This window comes from Erpetoichthys calabaricus, chromosome 10 (genome assembly GCF_900747795.2).
Source record: "Erpetoichthys calabaricus chromosome 10, fErpCal1.3, whole genome shotgun sequence".
Lineage (NCBI taxonomy): Eukaryota > Metazoa > Chordata > Cladistia > Polypteriformes > Polypteridae > Erpetoichthys > Erpetoichthys calabaricus.
In genome coordinates, this window is record NC_041403.2 from 104,893,594 (window position 1) to 104,912,448 (window position 18,855).

Consider the following 18,855-nt stretch of genomic DNA (forward strand, 5'->3'; position numbering starts at 1 on the left):
ATAGATTTAAATTCTCTCTCTATATTTTCTAAAATAGTGGCCTATTTAGTTCTCAGCAGTTGTATTTTAAGACAATGGGCTAGTCAGCTCTCTTAGAGTTCACAGTGTCCTTGACTTGTCATCTTACTGAAGTTTTAAACTTAGCAGCAAGAAAGGAAGACAGGCCACTTGCAAACCCTAAAACAGCCTTTACACTGAAACATAAATGAGAGCTTTTAAGGTATTTAAAATAAAATATATCCATCCATTTTCCAACCCGCTGAATCCGAACACAGGGTCACGGGGGTCTGCTGGAGTCAATCCCAGCCAACACAGGGCACAAGGCAGGAACCAATCCCGGGCAGGGTGCCAACCCACCGCAGAAATAAAATATAAGCAAAAGTTTTTAATAATTCTAAAGCTAATGATTGAAATCACATTGATCCTTAAATTAAAATTTTCTATAACTATAGGTGAGGGTAGGGATGTAGATCAACTGGTAAATCGAGAATTTTGCCTTCTGACTTAGCTCCTTCTTCCCCACTACAGATCAGTATAACTGTGTTCACCACCCCAATCCATCTGTCAATTTCACCATCCTTTTTTCCCTCACTCATGAACAAGACCCTGATTTATTAAAATTCCTCCATTTGAAGTGGTAACTCATCTCCCACTCGCAGAGGACAATCCACCTTTTCCTACTGAGGAACATGACCTCAGTTTTGGAAGTTTTGATCCTCATACCTTCCGCTTCACACAACTGTCCCAATGCGTGCTGGTGTTTGCAAGTCCGATGAAGCCAACAGGACCACATCATGTCCAAAAAGCAGTGACGCGATTCTAAGCTCACCAAATTGGATACCCTCCCCTCCCCGACTGCACCTTGATTTCATGTCCATGAAAACCACAAACAGGATAGGAGACAAAGTACAGCCTTGGCAGAGTCCCACACCCACAGGAAATGGTGCTGATGTTTTTCCATCTATGCAGACACAGCTCTAACTGTGATTATACAGGGACCGAATAGCCCTTATTAGGGGTCCCAGAACCCCATACTCTCCCAGCAATCCCCACAGCATCCCCAGAGGAACACAGTCATACACCTTCTCTAAGTCTACAAAACACAGATAGACCGACTGGACATACTCTCATACTTCCTCCAGAATCATCATGAGGATAAAGAGATGGTCCACCATTCCAAAGCCTGGACGGAATTCACATTGCTCCTCCTGGAACTGAGGTTCCATGACTGGGCAGAGTCTCCTTTCTAGGACCCTTGCATAAGCTTTCCTAGGGAGCCTGAGGAGTGTAATTTCCCCGATAGTTGAGGCACATCCTCCTGTCCCCCTATTAAAAATGGTGACCACCACCCCGGTCTACCGCCCCAGAGGCACAGCTCCCAGTGACCACACAGGATTGAACAAGCATGTCAGCCATGACAGTCCAACAATGTCCAAAACCATTAGCATTTCTGGGTGGATCTCAACCAACACCGAGGCCTTGCCACTCCAGAGTTGCTTAACTACCTCAGTGACCTCCCTCAGGGAAATGGGCATTGATCCCTGACTCTGGCTCTGACTCCTCCAGAGGGGGCATTGTCCATTGGGTCCAGGAGCTCCTCAAAGTGTTCCCTTCCACCACTAGTCAACATTATCAGTCCGGGTCAGCACTTCTCCACCCTTGCTGAGAACAGCCTGGATGAATTCCTGCCTTCCCTTTCTGAGTCTCCTCATGGTTAGCCAGAACCTCTTTGAGCCCAATCGATAGTTGCTTTCCATTTCTCACGGTAAACCTCAGTTAATTATTGAAAAGTTTCCATTGCAAATTCACAAGAAACTTGATGTTAACTCACTGTTCACTGCTGTACTCCGATATTTTCTGGACAAAGGTAAGAAACCGTCTATGTTTGAACATGCATCCACTTGTACTGAGTGAAGTGATCAAGTTGAGCCTTTTCTCATTGTGACAATTAGAACATGTTCTATAATCATCTCTTTGTTTCTCTCCTCCCACTCCTGGTTCCCGAACTATGGGGTTATTTTCTTTTTTTGTTTCGAACCTTCGTATGTATGTGTGTTGTGAGATACCAGCCCGGACACAAGTAGACGGACCCCGGCTCTTCTAAAAACACACACGTTTATTGTAGGCAAGGTCCCCAAACACAAGTCCCGCACACACACAGTGCTCTAACACCAAACACCCTTCTTTTCGTGGGCCTCTCAATGGTCCTCCTTGGGCCACCTCACTCCCAAGCGTTGCCTTCTTCCACCCGACTCCGGCTCTTCGACTGTAGGAAGGTGTCCCTTTTTATATTTACCTGGATGTGCTTCAAGTGCTCTCTGACGTCCTTCTGGCTGCACTTCCTGGTGTGGCGGAAGTCCCGCATGAGCACCCGGAAGCATTCCAGGTGTCCCTGGAAGTTCCTCCACCAGCACACCCAGGTGTGGCGGAAGTGCAGACATCCCAGGCTCTATGAAGCTTGGGGCACACCCTGGAGGTGGCCCCAGTGGGGTTGAGCCTCCTTGTGGCTTGGGAGATGTATAGTCCTCCAAAATGGAAAGAAAAGGGGGAGGTAGCTTATGAAGGGGACTGTCTCCCCCGAACCGTTAGTTAGCAGCCCCCCTGGGTTGCCACGGCTCCATGGATTCCCACAAGGCATTTTGGGAGTTGGAGTACACCACAGGGTGCTGCAGGGAATGTTGTTCCTTGTGTAAAGAGTCCCAACCTTACCCAGAAGTATTCTCAGGTGACGAAGATGTGACACCGGAAGAACTCCCAAGTTGCTGAAATGTTGCAAAGCCAAAGCTGCATCTTCAAGCCCAACAGGTTCAGACTATGTTAACGAAATTGGCACACTGTTTAAGTTTTGCCCTATGTACAAAGTGGGCTATATTCTTAACCTGTGATTGAATGGAGTAATTGTGAAGTGGGACCAACACAAAAATCATGTATCACTCCAAAACAACTCTGTCTATCCATCCATCCATTTTCTAACCTGCTGAATCCGAACACAGGGTCACGGGGGTCTGCTGGAGCCAATCCCAGCCAACACAGGGCACAAGGCAGGAACCAATCCCGGGCAGGGTGCCAACCCACCGCAGGACACACACAAACACACCCACACACCAAGCACACACTAGGGCCAATTTAGAATCGCCAATCCACCTAACCTGCATGTCTTTGGACTGTGGGAGGAAACCGGAGCGCCCGGAGGAAACCCACGCAGACATGGGGAGAACATGCAAACTCCACGCAGGGAGGACCCGGGAAGCGAACCCAGGTTCCCAGGTCCCCCAACTGCGAGGCAGCAGCGCAACCCACTGCGCCACCGTGCCGCCCACAGCTCTGTCTGTTTTCACAAAATTGTGTATTTACATTATTGCTCATGCAGTTTAAAATATAGTCTTTATGGGGTTTCAAGAATTTCACTGTGGAGTTATAAAAGGAAGGCAAACACCACAAAAATAATGCATTACTACAAAACAGCTTAGTGGATTTTCATTAACTTTTGCATGTGTATTACAGTTAATTAAATTTAACATACAGAGTGTTAAGTTATGGAGTTTCAAAACGTTCAGCATGCATAGAGGTTTCAATAGGGGGAACAACGCAAAAAAAATGGTAGCTTGGCCAAGCTTATAAACCATATCAATGATTTAATTAAATACGCCACCGGTTTATTAATGTGGGATTAAACATCTATTTGTGAAAGCACAGTAAACCAGTAAATACAAAGAAGTACTTTTCATGGTTCCAACCCAGCAAGGAGTTACTGCAATTATGGAATACAATCACACACAAAAAAAATACATTCTTAACTAATGAAATTAGAAAAATTGATTGACAGGTAGTATAGATGGTGGATGGGATACTTGCTTTTCAGCCAGTAATGAGGAAAGTCTCAACATTTAAAAACCATACAAATATTTGCTTTCTTACTTTAAACCATTATACAAATGCCATAGTAATACTGGGTATTTCAGCTAATAGTACTACTGTTTACAATATATTGTTAGTATGATGCTACTTGAAACAGTGCTTTAAAGTCTTTTCCTTTCTCTTTATAGCAAAAACAAGAATGTTGACAGTCTATTTCTATGGCCCTCATCAACTTCTTCAGGTGTGTGAAATACGACAATTTGATCTGTAATTGTCAGTTTTGGACACACAAAACCATGGCATAACCCTAACATACATTGTTTATGTGTAGAGAGGTGCTGAACTAACACTTCTCAATCCTACATTTGGCACTAACAAAATATCATCAGAAATTAACAGAAAACCTGCAATATGAATTAAAAGTTAGAGAGCTATTTTTCCTACTTCTCATTAAAGCATACAGTATATAGTAAACTGAGTTTGAACTACTGCAGCTAAGGTACTATTAGGAAAATTTCCACGTTCGAAAACAGTTGAAAATGCATTTTCTAGTTACATTTATGTTCAGACATTATTTTTCTTTTAATTTTTGCCACCATTTTATATCAAATAAATATGAATTATGAGACAATACTCAGTCCCTATGCAAGCACAGTGATATAAAAATGAAATAATGTCATTAACAAACAGACAAACTAATCTTCTAGGACACAATTTCATCCACTGCAATGTAAGAAATTATATTTACTGAACAGAGAACTGCAAGAATATTTTTAGATCAGTAACACAAGCTCTAAGGGCAATTAAAGTAGTGAAAGACAAGAACCATATGAATGTTAAAACAAGTCTACAACAACCAGCAGTTAAGAGCAGCTGTTACCATGGAGAAGTATGTCAGGAGAAGGATAAATTATGCTGTTGCACATGACAGAACCATTTTGATTCATAGACCCAAATATACACATTTTGCGTTTCCCAGTGTATATCACTTACATAAAAAAAACACAAATATTTTCACGATAATACTAATAATTTTCAATAGCTAAGTGATTCAAAGACAATGATAATAAGGATTCCTACCTCAGTAAACTGGTCCTGGGCCTGCTGTTAGAGTTGTTACTTTCCTTACAGACCTGCAGTATAAATAGAAAAATCTCATGTTTTTAAACATCAGTCTCAAAATGTCTACATTGATAATCTTTTGTGGGTTGTTGCATGTTCTTTCAATGGGTATGAAGTACAACTAGTAAGAGAAAATAAGAAAAGGATTAAATACTGTAGCCACAAACTCTGAATCAAGCAAAGAATCTATATATAGTGCCCTCCATAATGTTTGGGATAAAGATACATTTTTCCTTCATTTCCTCCTCCACTCCATAGTTTAAAATTAAAAATCATACAATTCAGACGTGATTAAAATGCACGATGCAGACTTTAAATTTAAGGGTATTTGCATACATTTTGTTCACACGATGTAGAAATGACAACACTTTTTCTACATTGTCCTCCCACTTTAGTGCACCACAATGTTTGGGACAATTGGCATCACAGGTGTTTGTGATTTCTCAGGTGTGTTTCATTGCTTCATTAGTGCAGGCGTAAGATACCTAGGCTTTCTTCTACCCTTTGGAGTATTAGGATGCCATTGTTCAACATCAGGACAAAAACTTTACCAATGAAAATCAAACGAGCCATTATGAGGCTAAAAACCAATAATAAAACCATTAGAGACATTGGTAAAACCTTAGGATGACCTAAATCAATTGCCTGTAATATCTTTAAGAAGAAAGAATGCACTGGTGAGCTCAGTAATCATAAAGGGACTGGTAGGCCAAGGAAGACCTCCACTGCTGGCAGCAGAAGAATCCTCACTACGGCAAAGAAAAAGCCTTAAACGCCTGTCTGACAGTTCAAAAACAGTCTTCAGGAGGCAAACGTGCATGTATCCTGAGAAGACTTCATGAACACCAATACATGGACCACACTACAAGATGGTAATTACCACAGTGCACATCTGTGAACTGAGATGGTTTGTGGTGTGAGTTAATGGCAATACAATAGGTTATTTGCTTAAATATTTAAATCCCCAAAATATTAATATCGCTTATGTGACACAATAATAGACACAATGTGTTACTACAGCCTTTCTCTAAACTTGATCTTAAACCTTTTATTTACACAAAAAAATAATAATAAAACAAACAATGCACAAAACAATATGTTTTGTTACATGTTTATTGTACCTTTCCATAAAAATCTGGTTCACATTAACAGCATGCTTAGCAGTTATGCTTCAATGGCAAGCCTGGAAAACTTTCATAGGACCGGGCAGACTGGCAAGCAAGCACTCTGTGGGTGTGATAAATGGTAAAGAGCAATGCAAGAGTAGTGATTGTACAGTATGATGTGGATTTATGGAATACAGCAGAAATGGAAAGGGACTGAGAACACTATTGGCAGAGGCAGAATAAGATTTGGTTTGGACTTGGATTGCATGCTATGCATATGTCATAGGACAGATGGATGTCCACGTTATTGGAAGATTACAAAAGTGGGGATGTGGATATTATGGCATGAGTTTTGGCAGAATGGGGAACTTGGCAAGCTGGCAGAGGATTGAGCAATTTAGAGACAGGTGTAGTATAGAATTTGGGCGAGAGGTGGAACCTGTTCATTTCCAGATCTGTAGGGCAAGTTATGGGAAGAATAAGGGGACACTGGATGTCACGGACTGAAGTTTTGGAGCACAGTACAAATGGAAAGCTGGTTTCAGATTGGGCAACATGGTGGGAAGGGTATAATACATTTTAGCCTGGATTTGTCCTATGGGTCTGCTACTGGACAGGCCAAGATGTACATTGACATCTTGATGAGGACCATGAGAGTGTGTGGAATATATATGTGAAAGACACTATATAATAAATAGATGTGAAAGGCACTACCAAAAACTGTGCCTCTGTCCACATTTTTTTCACAAGCCACCACTTATGCTTAGGGAATATATTTTTAAATGCTCATGTTCACACAGTGAGTTAAGTACTGGAATTGAACATACAACCTTTTGGTCTACTTTCCAAATCAGTTTCCTAGGTTATATTGTCTGTACAACAATTTTGTAGATCTTTACATTTGCAGAAACCTTTGGATGCACAGAAAAAAAGTGCTTGCATGTCTGTGTTCGGCTCTTTCCGAGGATTCAGTGTTCACAGTACTTGTTTTAAAAAAGGTAAAGACTGTTTCAAGTGATTAGCATGCAGCATTTTCCAATTATGTTGAATAGACTAAGCTGATAAATTTGAGAAATGCCTGCTAATGACTAATAAATCTGTAAATAACAAATCAATGACATGCTATTGACAAAGAAGCAACCATTCCCACATTCAGGTTCTATCAATAAAAGTCATATAATCAAACTACTAATAAATATTTAATAATGCTGATTAACTTCAAATATGTATTTGTCTCACTCAGAGAGCACTGCCCACTGAGCATTAAGTATGGGATGTTGCAAGGGTCCCAACAGTACAACGGTATCTCATAATTCAGTTAAGATAATAATATGCTGCAAATTTTTGTTTTAAAATAATGCATATTATTATTTAATACAACGATATATTACAGTGAATTATTACCCTTTTATTTGACTAATGTTAAAGCTGAAATCATAACCTGATAGATAAAATTTTTTCAATGAATTATACTTTCATATAGAAGCAAAATGTTGAAAACTAATAAGTTCAGTTAAGAATAGTGCTTTGCATCCTTTTACTTTTTATATTTTGATTAGCCTTTTCATTTGCTGGTGGCTCTTCTCTACAGACCATTTTGACAAGACATGTCAACTGAGGTAACTTTCTTTTCTACTTTCCCTTTGATTACAGTTAGTTTGTTCTTGTAGAGTATTCTAAATTCTGTATAAATCAGAAATGAAGCAGTCCTGTCAGCTGGAGTTGGAAAGACAGTTTTAGGTGGCTTTGTCCTGGAAGTCTTTGTTTTAATAGAACAATGCTTGTAAACAGTACGTTTCATAAGAAGTTCTTTCCTCATTGTTCTATGATAAAAACCAAAATCAAGCCACATGCTTGACTTAATTGTTAAATGTTAAAATTTGAAGTATGGTATATACTGAAATATCTCAACTATAATATTAACATACGTAAATTGTTAGGATGTTTATGTTAATTAGTTTGAAATGGGTTTTGTTTTCAAAAACCAGAACATTACAATGGAAATGTACTCAATCAAACAAATAATAATACCATTAACAGATACAATTGAAACACAAAAATAAAAACGAAAAAAACTACAAAAAAGCAAAAGAAAGCAAAGTAAGATTCAATACTCACCCAAAAGAAAAAGAGAGACACTAGAAAAAAAGGAAAAACCTTTTCTATCATTTTTTAATTGATTAAACAATAACCATAAGAGACTGAATCACAGGCCTAACATGCTTATTCTAAAATAATATTAAAAAATTATTGTCATCTAGTAAAAAAATTTTGAACTTATCCTTTAAGAGAAAATATGATTTTTTTCTAATTTGAGAAAATATGGAATGTGATCCACCCATTGAGTTATAGAAGTTGTGTTGGGATTATTCCAGTTGAGCAAGATAAGTAAAGCGTACCAGTAGTGTGGTACTGGCTAATACAGTTAATTTATGCTGATGCAGCTTAATGTCATCCAAGCGCACACCAAATATTGCTATTATTGGATTAGGAGTGATTGTAACACCAAGGCTGTTTGATATATATGTATGCATTCGCAAAACATATAGCCTAGTGAAGATGATGCTTACAGATTGGATACGTTCAAGCTGATTGTATGTAATGATTTTCTTTGTTGTATAAGTTAGACTTGATCATGTAGAATGTATTTTCTTCAAAAAAAAAAAAAAAATGATGATGATGGTTGTACCTTTATGTTTCTATTCCTTGACCTTAGACAAATATTTTTGAAACTGCAAAATTAATATGGTACATAAATGCTACACTGTTGAAATATTGCTTACACCATTTGAACTAATATGCCAGAATCACTTTCTATTATTACTGTAGTGGGAAAAGTGAAAATGAATTTTCAGCTTGCCAGCCCCAGGGACAGCACATTAATGTAGGTAATTGCCTGTAGGATCACTGTTTCACCTTCTGGTTGGAATGCCAAAAATATGATGAGATCTGTACAATTTATGAACGAGGTGTATACATCAGTGAAAGTCTATATTAACACTTTCATTTTCTCTGTATTTACTTGAAGCATGGTTGTAGACTTACTTTCACACATAACCCAGACAGGCTTGTTTAGATAAGCAAAATAATGCAATTAATTTATAACAAAAGGATAACAGAAGAGATATATATAGAGATATATATTTTATATATATATATATAGACAAATTACACTAACAAACAACATAGAACGTTACAAAAACTAAGTTTAACTTTTTCTTTCCTGTAGAAATAGACATATGACTTATTGATTCTGTCTCTTGGCTAGATTGAACTTCTTTCTCTTATAGAAAAAGGCACACAACTTATGATTCCTGATTTTTCAATTCATGTGGTTAAGAGGAATAAGTTACCTGGCTGGTTATGAAGTTAATATTGCCTGCAAGTGGTATTCATTTACTCATAGCAGCTAGACTTTGCTTTGGCTTAGGACCAACTTCCTCCACACTGAGCCCTCTCTTTTCCTGTGGGCGTACACAAGTGTATGTGTGTTTGCAGGTGGGCTACTCTGCCCTTTCCTACTGGATTTAGGTTGAGAAACTCATAATATCCAGAATGTATCCTTCACAAGATTATTAACTTAAAGATAAGTTACACCAAATACAGTACCATAGAACATTAGCTGGTTTTGTCCTTTGTATTAAATTACAATTAATAGTTATTTGAATCAAAATGCACTTATGGTTTGAGGTGAGTTATGGTTCGTTCCTTTCCTTGTTGGCTTTCTGCAGACACATGGAAGGATTTTTCTTCTTCTTTATTGCCTTTAGACAAACCTTCTTGGGCAGTACTGCAGTTTCTCTTCAAGTGTTTACACACATGGCGTCCTCAGTTACTAGCAAAGTTGTGCCTGCTAAGTCAACTGATGATCGTGACCGTTGCTACCATGGGAAACGTATGGTTTATGTATTTCTCTCCCTTTTTTTTCCTTTCCTTGCTGTCCTTCTGCAAATTAGGTCTAATGGCAAGCTTGCCAAACAAAAAACAAGTATGTTACACTTTTAGTCCAGCACAGTTTCCCTTTGAAGAAAAGGGATTGCTACAACCTCTGTTGTAGCCACACCCTACCAGCTATGGGTTCTGTCATGGGCAGCCAAATTATGGCCAACGGTTTTTTTTAGATAGGTACAGAGGTCTTGGCATTTGGCTTCTTGGATGCACATAAGTCCATCTACTTGGATAACCATTGGTGCAAAGTTCTGTCCATCAATGTTACTTTATCCTGAATATCCTGAAGAGTGGAGTGGTGGCTCTGAGGCTAAGGCTCTGCGCTGGTATCCTGAAGGTTGCTGGTTCGAATCCCCATCACTGCCAAAAGAGATGCTACTCTGCTGGGCCCTTGAGCAAAGCTCTTAACTTTCAATTGCTCCAGGGGCATTGTACAATCGCTGACCCTGCGCTCTGACCCCAAGGGGTATGTGAAAAACCAAGTAATTTCCTTCGGGATTAATAAAGTATAATAAAAAAAAAAATTTTGGTCCTTTGTTTAGAACATAAGCCCATTTCGTGACTTAGAGAGAGATGTCCTGGGCTATTACATAGTCTGGTATAATCATCTTATTAGATAAGGCTACAGATGCTGCATTCCAAATGAAGGCTCATTCAGGCAAACAGAGACTTTTAGCTGATAATAACGAGTGTCTGGCAGCAGTTCATTAAGCCAGGATTTGGGTTTCAGCCTTGCAAAATCAATAATGCCAGTCTCTCCTACACTGTCATTTATGACTTAAGACTTTGCAATGTTTTCACAACCTCCTGAAATACGTAAGACTGACCAGAATACTATTGGATTTTAAAATCAAGCACAACGACTTACCATGGAGGAGAATGGCAGAAAGGACACCCACAGGACATTTCACCTCAGTCATACGAGTTAGCAAGTCTGAAGAAGAAATAACAAACATTACACAGAGCTAAACATAATTTCCAGCAATCACTGCAACACTCTATAGTTGTACACTTACAGTATGTGACAAAAAGAACTGTGTATAAGGATAAATACAATGGTAGTCATAAGGATGCATTAAATGTGAGATTTTGTGCAAACATTATATGCACACTGATAAGAATTCAAAGATGTGGTCCACAATATGCTGAATTTAAAACAAAAATAAATCTCAAGGATGACTGCACAGCATAAACCAGTAATGCAAACATATTAATTAAAGTAAATGGCTTACAGTTGAAATACAGGTCATGCAGTATGTTACACGTCAGTGCAGCCCAGTAGAAGAAGAATCTTGTTGCAGTTAAAGATTAATGTATTTCTTATTTTGGTCATTCTGTAGTCCAATTAACACCAAGAGAAAATGATCAATGGTCAGATTCAGTTCAACTCATTTCAAGTTTATTGTCATGCGTGCATAGTAATGTAATTCTTACTTGCATGTCTGCAATACAGACATGACAATAAAACCATACCAACAATGGACACATACACACAACTATATATCTAAGGCAGTATGCATTATACAGTGTAGCAGTAGAGGCCCCTATCGACCTCTTGAACCCTCAGGTACCACGCCAAACACCAGGTAAAAGTACAATTATTATTTATTTTATAATAATTACATGCACTAAGCACGCTCCACTCCACACTACTCATATAACACAATAACCAATAAACAATCACCAATCCTCCTCTCCCAGACACTTAGCCACCCTTCCTCCCGGCTTTCCCAAAGTCCTTTTATATCCCCTGACCCGGAAGCGGTTCCAACCCTACAGTCCATGATTCGTTATCCCTTCCGGGTCAGGTTAAAAGTCCTTTTCTTCATCCCGGAAGCACGTTGTTCCTTCCGGTCATGTGATCAGGACGCACTTCCGGATTATATGGCACATAGCACTCCGCAAGCCTCCCTACAGCGGCTCCTGGTGGAATTCGGGGAACTTCCATGCTGCTGGGAGGGCTCCATCTGGCGGCCTGGAGGTGTGGGCCGGAATATTTGGCCGGCCATCCCTCACAACAGTTAGGTCTATAAATATTTGGACAGAGACAACTTTTTTCTAATTTTGGTTCTGTCCATTACCACAATGAATTTTAAATGAAACAACTCAGATGCGGGCGGCACAGTGGCGCAGTGGGTAGCGCTGCTGCCTCGCAGTTGGGAGACCTGGGGACCTGGGTTCGCTTCCCGCGTCCTCCCTGTGCGGAGTTTGCATGTTCTCCCCGTGTCTGCGTGGGTTTCCTCCGGGCGCTCCGGTTTCCTCCCAAAGACATGCAGGTTAGGTGGACTGGCGATTCTAAATTGGCCCTAGTGTGTGCTTGGTGTGTGGGTGTATTTGTGTGTGTCCTGCGGTGGGTTGGCACCCTGCCCGGGATTGGTTCCTGCCTTGTGCCCTGTGTTGGCTGGGATTGGCTCCAGCAGACCCCCGTGACCCTGTGTTCGGATTCAGCGGGTTGGATAATGGATGGATGGATGGAACAACTCAGATGCAGTTGAAGTGCAGACTTTCAGCTTTAATTCAGTGGGGTGAACAAAATGATTGCATAAAAATGAGGCAACTAAAGCATTTTTTTAACACAATCCCTTCATTTCAGGGGCTCAAAAGTAATTGGACAATTGACTCAAAGGCTATTTCATGGGCAGGTGTGGGCAAGTCGGTCATTATGTCATTATCAATTAAACAGATAAAAGGCATGGAGTTGATTTGAGGTGTGGTGCTTGCATGTGGAAGATTTTGCTGTGAACAGACAACATGTGGTCAAAGGAGCTCTCCATGCAGGTGGAAGAAGCCATCCTTAAGCTGCGAAAATAGAAAAAACCCATCCGAGAAATTGCTACAATATTACGAGTGGCAAAATCTACAGTTTGGTACATCCTGAGAAAGAAAGCAAGCACTGGTGAACTCAGCAACGCAAAAAGACCTGGACGTCCATGGAAGACAACAGTGGTGGATGATCGCAGAATCATTTCCATGGTGAAGAGAAACCCCTTCACAACAGCCAGCCAAGTGAACAACACTCTCCAGGGTGTAGGCGTATCGATATCCAAGTCTACCATAAAGAGAAGACTGCATGAAAGTAAATACAGAGGGTGCACTGCAAGGTGCAAGCCACTCATAAGCCTCAAGAATAGAAAGGCTAGATTGGACTTTGCTAAAGAACATCTAAAAAGCCAGCACAGTTCTGGAAAAACATTTTTTGGACAGATGAAACCAAGATTAACCTCTACGAGAATGATGGCAAGAAAAAAGTATGGAGAAGGCGTGGAACAGCTCATTATCCAAAGCATACCACATCATCTGTAAAACACGGTGGAGGCAGTGTGATGGCTTGGGTGTGCATGGCTGCCAGTGGCACTGGGACACTAGTGTTTATTGATGATGTGACACAGGACAGAAGCAGTCGAATGAATTCTGAGGTGTTCAGAGACATACTGTCTGCTCAAATCCAGCTAAATGCAGTCAAATTGATTGGGCTGTGTTTCATGATACAGATGGACAATGACCCAAAACATACAGCCAAAGCAACTCAGGAGTTTATTAAAGCAAAGAAGTGGAAAATTCTTGAATGGCCAAGTCAGTCACCTGATCTTAACCCAATTGAGCATGCATTTCACTTGTTGAAGACTAAACTTCAGACAGAAAGGCCCACAAACAAACAGCAACTGAAAGCCGCTGCAGTAAAGGCCTGGAAGAGCATTAAAAAGGAGGAAACCAAGCATCTGGTGATGTCCATGACTTCAAGACTTCAGGCTGTCATTGCCAGCAAAGGGTTTTCAACCAAGTAATAATAATGAACATTTTTTTTCCAGTTATTTAATTTGTCCAATTACTTTTGAGCCCCTGAAATGAAGGGATTGTGTTAAAAAATGCTTTAGTTGCCTCACATTTTTATGCAATCGTTTTGTTCACCCCACCCCTGCATACAGTGGTGGACTCTACTGTGCACCTGAACAAGGAAATAGTTGAGAAATTGTTCATTATGAAAACTGTACCGTTATAAGATTCATGTATAAATGTAAGACTTGATTATTTCTTTTCATTATTCACATACAGTATTTGTTTTGGCATAAGAAACATTTTTGAAATGACAAACCATTAATTACATACTATAGGCAGCTTCTACAATTAATATAATACTAGTTTAATTCAAAAGTACTGAAGAAAATATGAAAAAGTAAAACGAAATTAGACATGTACCAGTTAAACAGCCAGTGATCACAGTCTAATTGACAGTCTGAATATACAACTGGTCAAACAGCTTATATCTGAAAAAAAATGTTTATTTTATATTAAAATAATGAGCCAAATGTATTTGAAGTTCTGAAATGTAATTATCTTAGTAAGTGGGGCTTGCAACAACACAATATTAATGATTATTTTATATTTTAAATTCGGATAACTTGGGTTAATACAGTTTCTTGGCAATCTTCAGTCTAGGGGTACAAAGGACTGATTTTAATTAATCTCACTCCTGCCTGCATGTTAAAGTTTTTATCACACCTGCTAAAGCATAAGAACAACTTCAGCTCTGCCCACAGCAATAAAATTACATCCCATACATCCCAAGTGTCCAGGTCTCATGGGACTCCTGTCTTAAAAAAAACTAATAAGCATTAATACGAAAGCTTATACAAAATGATGTTGCCTGCTGTTGTGTAGCATAATGCCTGTGTGTGATCTGATCATTTGGTGACGGCTAGCGAGGAAGAAGTTAAATTATTGAGTAGCGCAGAATCAAGTAAGAAGAGCTCAGTACACATTTAATTCTGCACGTGTTGAGGGATAAATGTAATCTAACCACTTTAGGATCAGTAATTATCGCAGGAGCACTGAAAGTAAGGCAAGAAGCAAACATGGTGCACTGGGCCATCACAGGGCAACATTTGCACAGGCAAGCAGAAAAGAGTGTGCTGCATGCAATCCACTGATTCTGGGCATTTACTGTGCGATTTTACAACAATTTTAAGATTGATTTGAAGTCACTAAATGACTTTCTGAGTCAGCCCAAATTACAGCTTCATCTGCCATTGTTTCACATGCAGTATAAGAGGAGTTGTGATGCCTGATTGCATGTCATGATTGGGCTGCCGAAGAATTTTTGTAATATCAGAAGTTCCACTTGGCTGTCTTGTAGCATGAGCAGTCCCACAAACTGGTTTTCTGATATCACTATAAAGTTTCATTGTGCATCACACTATTTTGTACATTGGGTATTGCCATTGCAATGATTATTTTCACATGTTTGATTTAAAAAATCTAAATATCATATCACAACAAACATACAACTAAATGGCCAATGGCAAAAGCATTTTAGGAAGCCTTTACTGGAAGAACCCCGAAGAAACACAGGCAATGGTGAATTACATGGACTACATATCTCTAATACTCTCTATAAAATAGACACACCATATCATCCATCCCTCAAATATCCACATGTCCAGTTACTCTTTTTTGTTTTCTTTATAAGTACGGTAGAAGCCAGGAATACAGCTCATCTCTTTGTTGACATTTGAAAAGCCTATGGCCATCCTTTTTTTTTTTTTGAACAGGAACAAAAAAATTTTCATTGTGGCCATGAACACATTTAGTGTGAACACAGACGTCAATTGAACCGAATGTGTTTGTACATTTTGAGCACATATATAATGCAGTGTGAGTGTATGACCAGCATAACAAAAACCTAAAAATAAAGTATCTGTCTAGTTTTAATCTAGTTTATTTGCTATAACTATTTTGAAATAGTGTGATGTGATGGCATGTGGCTAATGCTCATACTGCGTAACTTCAGGGTCTTGTGTTTGATGATGGAAAATGGGGATGGATGCCATTTACTTTACCACACAATAATTAGTAAACATATTTATAAAACACAAGAAAATTTATCAGATGTGATTGTGTTTCTGGTCAGTTTCATGAAGGTTCCTATATGGACATTGGGGTCAATAACAAATTCTGGCCAGTGAAATGTTCAGTTTTTCATACAAAAAGAGAAAAAGAAAACAGAAAAGTAATGCACTGTTGGTAACACATTATATACAGTGGTGTGAAAAACTATTTGCCCCCTTCCTGATTTCTTATTCTTTTGCATGTTTGTCACACAAAATGTTTCTGATCATCAAACACATTTAACCATTAGTCAAATATAACACAAGTAAACACAAAATGCAGTTTGTAAATGGTGGTTTTTATTATTTAGGGAGAAAAAAAAATCCAAACCTACATGGCCCTGTGTGAAAAAGTAATTGCCCCCTGAACCTAATAACTGGTTGGGCCACCCTTAGCAGCAATAACTGCAATCAAGCGTTTGCGATAACTTGCAATGAGTCTATTACAGCGCTCTGGAGGAATTTTGGCCCACTCATCTTTGCAAAATTGTTGTAATTCAGCTTTATTTGAGGGTTTTCTAGCATGAAACGCCTTTTTAAGGTCATGCCATAGCATCTCAATTGGATTCAGGTCAGGACTTTGACTAGGCCACTCCAAAGTCTTCATTTTGTGTTTCTTCAGCCATTCAGAGGTGGATTTGCTGGTGTGTTTTGGGTCATTGTCCTGTTGCAGCACCCAAGATCGCTTCAGCTTGAGTTGACGAACAGATGGCCGGACATTCTCCTTCAGGATTTTTTGGTAGACAGTAGAATTCATGGTTCCATCTATCACAGCAAGCCTTCCAGGTCCTGAAGCAGCAAAACAACCCCAGACCATCACACTACCACCACCATATTTTACTGTTGGTATGATGTTCTTTTTCTGAAATGCTGTGTTCCTTTTACGCCAGATGTAACGGGACATTTGCCTTCCAAAAAGTTCAACTTTTGTCTCATCAGTCCACAAGGTATTTTCCTAAAAGTCTTGGCAATCATTGAGATGTTTCTTAGCAAAATTGAGACGAGCCCTAATGTTCTTTTTGCTTAACAGTGGTTTGCGTCTTGGAAATCTGCCATGCAGGCCGTTTTTGCCCAGTCTCTTTCTTATGGTGGAGTCGTGAACACTGACCTTAATTGAGGCAAGTGAGGCCTGCAGTTCTTTAGACGTTGTCCTGGGGTCTTTTGTGACCTCTCGGATGAGTCGTCTCTGCGCTCTTGGGGTAATTTTGGTCGGCCGGCCACTCCTGGGAAGGTTCACCACTGTTCCATGTTTTTGCCATTTGTGGATAATGGCTCTCACTGTGGTTCGCTGGAGTCCCAAAGCTTTAGAAATGGCTTTATAACCTTTACCAGACTGATAGATCTCAATTACTTCTGTTCTCATTTGTTCCTGAATTTCTTTGGATCTTGGCATGATGTCTAGCTTTTAAGGTGCTTTTGGTCTACTTCTCTGTGTCAGGCAGCTCCTATTTAAGTGATTTCTTGATTGAAACAGGTGTGGCAGTAATCAGGCCTGGGGATGGCTACGGAAATTGAACTCAGGTGTGATACACCACAGTTAGGTTATTTTTTAACAAGGGGGCAATTACTTTTTCACACAGGGCCATGTAGGTTTGGATTTTTTTTCTCCCTAAATAATAAAAACCATCATTTAAAAACTGCATTTTGTGTTTACTTGTGTTATATTTGACTAATCGTTAAATGTGTTTGATGATCAGAAACATTTTGTGTGACAAACATGCAAAAGAATAAGAAATCAGGATGGGGGCAAATAGTTTTTCACACCACTGTATTACAATAACATATTTACTATCTTATTTTTTTTTTACTATGTTATTTCCATGTTACTATTTACTATGTTATCTTAAACATATTTACTTTGTTTTTTTCTAGATAATAAGTAAATGTAACTAAGTTACTTTTAAAAATAGTATTCCCCAATACATGGCTTGCCTTAATAATGTAGCGATTAATTAGAACATAAGAATGACTTAAATGAGAACAGGCCATTGGACACAACAAAGCCTGCAAGGCCTATCCACTTCCTCCAAAATAACAAGTTGAGTTTTAAAGGTCCCTAAAGTCCTACGGTTAACCACATTACTTGGTAACGTATTCCATATGTCTATGGATCTCTGTGTGAAAAAAAACTTCCAAATATTTGTGCAAAATCTACCCTTTCCCACTGTGTCCCTGTGTTCTTGTTTAACTCATTTTAAAGTAACAGTCTCAATCCATTATACTAATTCCTTTCATTATTTTGAACACATTAATCGTGTCACCATACAACATCACAGCAAAACAAAAAGACTATTATTTTAAACAAGCACGGGAAATACAAAACAGTATACTGATGTTCTTTTTTAGCCCTTATTAGATGGGACTATGGGATAGTTAAACAGTATCAGTGGTGTCAAATATGGGGTATATACACCACACAAAACAGAAAACAAGTAATCAACTATGATTGCCACCTTAGAAATAAAATGCATTTAGGGCTGGGAGATGTATCGAATTCACTTGATGCATTGTGGCTTATTCTACATAGAATATAGTAAATGATTATATTGCGCTAATTGAGCACAGATTGTCGCATACATTTTAACAATTTGAACCCAGCAGGCCAGTTTTTGGACCAGCTGCATAGTGGTATACACCCAAAAGGCCAGTATAATGGCCTTCTTATCTATCATCATAACCCTGCTGGCCTGAATAACGACCTGCGCATAGTTGGTATGCTACACTACTGTTACGCTACTCTTCTCTCTAAATCATGCATGTTCTTGAAAGGCTGCTACACTTTTGTGCTGTCACAATCCAGTTGGGCGGGTAACCAGCCTATGCTATTTTTTTTTGGTGCAGGTCAACTTTATTTTTTCTTGTAGGTTTCAAGAAGAAAACAAAGGATTTCAGTTGCATTTCAGCATGAGATCAACTCAAAACAACGGATGCTTAGT

General features: G+C 39.2%; 1 protein-coding gene across 2 annotated transcripts in view; it reads right to left on the bottom strand.

Annotated features, from left to right (window-relative positions):
- The window catches only part of elmo2 (engulfment and cell motility 2), a 137,489-nt gene that overhangs the window by 104,143 nt on the left and 14,491 nt on the right, over positions 1-18,855 (bottom strand). For both annotated transcript variants that reach the window (XM_051932860.1, XM_028811693.2), the window contains exons 2-3: positions 10,903-10,968; positions 4,939-4,991 (exon numbers count right to left, since the gene is read on the bottom strand). The gene's annotated coding sequence lies outside the window, so the exon portion shown is untranslated. The remainder of the gene's footprint in view (positions 1-4,938; positions 4,992-10,902; positions 10,969-18,855) is intronic.